We start from the raw sequence: 5,533 nt of genomic DNA on the forward strand, positions 1-5,533 counted from the left end.
AGTCGGAATTGGGTCACTTCAGGCTGCAGTGTGAACGCAACCTAAAAACATATTTGCTTTGATTTTCAAATGTTTAATTTGCCCAGTTTTAGTCGCACCAGATCCCAACTCTAACATTCTGAATAGAGTTTCAACATAAATAATCCTTAATTTGCCTTTTACTTTGCTTTTCAAAGCAGAGAAGCCATTTTACACTCTTACTTCTTTCATTTTGAGCAAAGAGCGCTCAGTGGTGGACTCTCAGCAACAACCCGGCAGACAGGGGCTTAACCCTATTTAAATCATTTATATAACCTTATACAACCAGGTGTAAATATATAGTGAAGGTTGCTTAGGAGCTGGAAACAAGTAAAGTGGCTTTGGCAGGTGACTGGATACTCAGGGACACTAAACTGATGTAACTCCGTGCCAATGCCTACCACTAGAGCTACCTGCCGTACAAGCTGTTCTTTTTCTTTTAAGATAAAAATGTATGAACTCATTATGCTTGATGATGAAAATTGATGCGCCGTTGCGCCATGTAAGAAGAGTACAGCCAAAAGTAAAAAGTAGTAAAACTGAGGCACCTTTCTTTTTAAATCAAATTTGTAATGATTTATGGTAAATGTATCTAACATTTGTAACAGTAACTACACTGAAAAAGTAAGCTATAGAATTTACCTAATAAATCTGAGGTAACAATTTGCATCCACTCTTTTGTGGTAAATTTAGTACCATATATTGAGTATAAAATAACTGAACAAAAAATATATGAAATACTTAAAGAAATTGGGTAAAATTTACCTCATATTTATGTATATATTCAACAGCTACTTACTCAGTTAAATTAGGTAAAACTATGTCTTGTTTGCTAGTAGGTAATACCTGATGTTTACAAATAAAGGTTAATTAAAATCAGTTAATAACCATTACTTATTCTGAGAAGGTAAGATTTACCCCCAAAAAAGACATTCAGATCATACACCTTTTCAATGTTTTTAATCCATAAAGTCATCAAAAACAGAAACACAGAATAAATTGCAGCACAACAGTGTCACAGAACATTACAAATAATGAACCTGCGTTATAACCTAACAACTTCAAATGTTGGACAATAAAACATATTCCTGTTTTAGGACATCCAGACTGCTCAATAAGAAAGGAGTAGATCAGAGAAAAGGAGAAGTGAGGAGAGAAGAGAAAATGAAAGAAGTGAGGTGATCAGAGCAGAGGTGCAATGGATGTCCAGTCACATGAAGATTTTATTGTATCTAAACTCTTACTTGTGTTTCTTCAGCCACATACAACAGTGACTGAGCAAATCAGCAATCTGCAGGTGTATTTATACACAAATAACTGAACTGCCTTGTTTATAAGCAGCAATAATACACTAAATTATCCAAAAAATTAATAAAGTGCAGTACAACAGCTTTACACAACATTTCAATGAATAAACCCGTTTTATAACTCACTATGCTAATGGCTTCAAATCTTCTTTCTTGATAATTTGTCAGTGCGAACAACACTTTCAGAGACCCCTTATTCTATTTTAAAAGCCACAAAATCCACACACAAACTCTATGAGATTGTTTGTGTGTGTACAGTATCAAATTTCTGGATAAAGACAAGTCAGAAAATCAACATTCTTTAGTTTCTGTGCTTGCTCTCACTCTCAGAGATAGGATGAGAATAAAAGAAAACAAATGGGGAGGGAAAGAGGGAGAGTTCAAAATTCTTCAGGATTCACTCAGTGGTATTGACCAGACTGGCCAGTTTCTATTGCTTTACCAGTTCTGTTAATGTGGAGAAATCAGAGAACAATGGAGTGGGCTGAGAGAGGCTGCCACATACTTATGTATCCATCTGTACATATATTTCTGTGTCTGTGTGTGGAGCAGAGAAGGGAAGAGGACAAAAATATAAAACTATACTCCATTAAAAATATCTGTCCAGACAAAAGATCCTCTTGGAACGAGAGGGGAAATGTATGTCTATTGCATGAGCTTGTTTTTGAGGCTGTGGACCTTCTTCAGTAGTTTTACCCCATCAAATTCCAAAAAAAGTTTTTGAAAAGCTTCAAATGTGTTCTTGAGCTGCTTTGGATAGTCAAGATTGAGGGCATATATCAGTCCCATCAGCAGCACACATGCCTTTGTTCAGCTTCCACATCCTTCCATCACTTGGTTTCCCTCAATCACTAGACACATCTGATGGATCCTCCTCAGCCATGATGTTGTGCATCACGATCACCTTCATTGTTTTGTCTGTGTAGTCCTCACATTCCTACATGTTAAAAAGAAAGAAACAAAGAAGATGCACATTATTAATTTAATTGAAGATGCTGTTTCAATACATTTCAACTTATCTAAAGGAGACCAAAGGGGAGTGATTAGAAGATAAAAGGAAAAGGGGAGAGAGGATCCCTTGAGTTAAACAATCATCTGTTATCAATGACATACCTGGCAGTCATGGAAAATATCTTCTAGTCTTTCACCAAGGTAGTTAATGAGGCAGCAGACAACTGCATCCCTTTTTTTTCTCAATGCTCTGTGTCTGTAGGGAGATACAATTTACTGAAAAGACTGTTAGTGGAGAGTGGGGAGAGAATTACATACAGTAAGACAGAATTGCTAAAAAAAAAAAGGGTAGTTTAAGTTGGTAAGGAGCTCAACTTTGTTCACAACAAAGCAATTCTTTACAAATTATTTCACTTTTAATTCACGTATATCAATAATGACATATTTGTGGAAAAAAAAGTAAAATAACATACGTCATTTATAGTGTCCAGCGCATCTTGGAACCAGCAGCCCCTCCTTTAGACCGCAGCTTTAGCATGAATGTCTCCTCCACGAAAATGTAGTGATACGTCTGAACTCTTCCTTGATCTAGGTAATAAAAGGACAAAAATAACATTTTAAATGAGACCAGATCTCATAGGCATGGGCATGCAGGAAATCTGGAGAGCGGATCATTTTGTTTTTAAACAGACCGCGGCGGAGACCGACTCCAGCTGCCATGTTAAGGGAGCTAACAGAGCTAACAGGTAAACAACATAAAACACGTCAGTCATTTCATATGTTGGCGACATATTAGTATAGTAGTATTTTAAGACTGAGGCGAAAATACACTAATGAATTGTTCCTCATTGACAGCAGTGTATTTCGGTGCAGCGTGAAGTGGGAGCAGAGACCTGCAGATACTTAATGACCATTATACCTTAACCACACTCGGCAAAAGCTGAACTATCCCCTTTACAATCTATCCTAAACATCCGCCCATTCAATATATTAGAAAAAGCTGGAGTTGACTAGTTTCTAACCTTAAAACCAGCGGTCAGACACAGTCATGCATGCTAGCTAATGTTGTAAAAAGCACACCGCGAACACATTTCATTGCAACTTAGTTGTCCAGACAGTTAACGGTCATGGTGGCGCCAGGGACAGATTCAAACTTTGATTTCAAGTAATGGCATGTTACACAGATGCATATTGAATATAAGTGAAGTGAAATATCTCATTTCAAATATTACAATTTGCCTTCGCGCTATTATTCACAAATAGCTTACCTTCAGCTCACGGTTCGATGGCAGAGAGGATCCAGAGTTCCCTGTCCCGCTCATTCAAAAACGGACTTCTTCTGCACACCATTAAGTAATGCACAACTTAATGGTGTGCATTACCGCCACCTACTGGTACGGAGTGTGGATCAGGACGCGTGCACCGGACTCAAGATTCGGGGGTATATTTTACTCTATTTTCCTATGCAACAGGTTTTTACTGTTAACGAATGGGTAGCATATGTATAATTTACCCATTATTTTATAATTCCTTAGCTAACTGAAAAAATCTATTACATTTTATATGATTTTTTTAGATCATATTTACCACTCTCCAAAATCACTTTTTTCAGTGTAGAATCACTGACATTAATTCAAATTTTCCACGTTTGATTATACGTTTATGCATCCATTTAGCATCTTAAGATCCTAAACAGGGACTTAATATGCGTTTCTGACTGAACAGAATTTAACTTCTGAGAATTTCAGCTTGTATTGTATGTTGGCTGTTTTCGTCACAGTGATTCCTCCTCAGATAAAGTTACATCAAATCTTATGGAAAGGTGTAACTGTAAAGAACTAAACTCTGGAATATTGAAACATTAATTAGCCCACACATTTTTAAATACTGTAGAAAGACATGCTGAACAGAGAAGAAAGAACTGAGTCTCTATGCTGTTCTCCAACACGCTCTCCCCACATTGGTATTTACAACACAGAGGCTAGAATTGTAAAAGGTTAATTCAGGTAATCTGGTATTACAGCAAACTCTGGTTGGGGGAACAAAATGCGTTCAGAAGACATCATTCAACTCACAACAGTTACGTGCAGAAACAGAATTAAAGTGACCTCAACGTCAGGGGAAGTTGATATTCGCTCATTTTAAAAATAAAAGATAAAATATCTTAGAGGGCTGTTAAAGCAGCCCATTCTGTTTTTCATGCTTAAAGTCTGTTTGTGATGCAGTCCAGTGGAGTTGCGCTCGTATCCCCACTATGAGAGGAGAAATTAAATCCAAGATGTTCATACATCCAATACTATTTTTTTATTTCCACCATTTAAAGTTAAAAGAAAATGTACAGTATCAAGGAGTTTAAACAAGGAGATGCCAGGAACATAATGCAAGAAAAAAATAAACTGAACCAGTAAGAAATATTTAGGACTTTCCCAAAACTTCTAAATCTATCCAAAAGGTTCTGCATTCCCACAAAAGCTTTTTTGTGGACATGAGTTCTGCAGCTGCAACAGCTGAAGTAAAAGAATGGCCCATAAAACCACCGCAGTTCATTAAACAGGTCTGTTCCTGTGTCTTTACTTGCCTATAGGCCGGCTCCGTAAAATGAAAACGGAGCTAAACTACAGACGAGAAGAGTTGTTCTAGCGCAACAGGGACACAAAAAAGCTATTTACAAGAGGTAAAAAAAATAAATAAAAAATCCACTGTGCTCACAGAAGCACAACAGCTTATTGACTAAAGAGAAAGGAAATTAACAAGAGAACAATCAACTCCATGACAGTCGTGTTTCTTTTCCTAATTGCTTGTTTCCTTGAGAAATTAACAAAGGGAAACATTTTCTGCTGACAGAGGAAATAAGCTTAGAGGAAAACTGCAACTCTGTGTGGTGAAAACTGTAAAAAAAATGTTTAAAAAGGACTATTTTCAGTGTATTTATGTCTTTGGTTTGTGTACAGGTCCTTGTTTTAAAATGTGAATGAATATGGCACAGAAGCTCGGTAAAAAGCTTTGGCAGTTCATCTCAGCAGGTTTTTGATTTTGTTCTGACCAATCAGAATCGTTATCTCTGAACGAGTCAAAAATATTCTGCAGATAAAAACACTCACCTCTACGATAATCGACTTGTGCATATTTGTAGTCACGTTAAATCAAGAATCTGTTTTAGTTGCGCAACTATGGTATGTGTACTTGCCGCATAAAGCTGCCAATAAAATGCCAATTTAATCAAGGAGTTGTAAATCCAGTTGGACTCGGAAGCTCAG

At 36.9% G+C, this 5,533-nt stretch overlaps 1 long non-coding RNA gene across 1 annotated transcript; it reads right to left on the reverse strand.

Annotated features, from left to right (window-relative positions):
- Positions 1-2,123: 2,123 nt before the first annotated feature.
- On the reverse strand, positions 2,124-3,875 carry LOC148160401 (uncharacterized). The gene is made up of 4 exons (XR_015764806.1): positions 3,545-3,875; positions 2,750-2,864; positions 2,439-2,532; positions 2,124-2,262 (listed from the first exon to the last, which is right to left on the reverse strand). It is a non-coding gene; the product is annotated as an uncharacterized LOC148160401 (long non-coding RNA).
- Between the last annotated feature and the right edge of the window lie 1,658 nt (positions 3,876-5,533).

This window comes from Poecilia mexicana, unplaced genomic scaffold, assembly GCF_051168715.1.
Source record: "Poecilia mexicana isolate PSO_F unplaced genomic scaffold, ASM5116871v1 scaffold_2, whole genome shotgun sequence".
Taxonomy (NCBI): domain Eukaryota; kingdom Metazoa; phylum Chordata; class Actinopteri; order Cyprinodontiformes; family Poeciliidae; genus Poecilia; species Poecilia mexicana.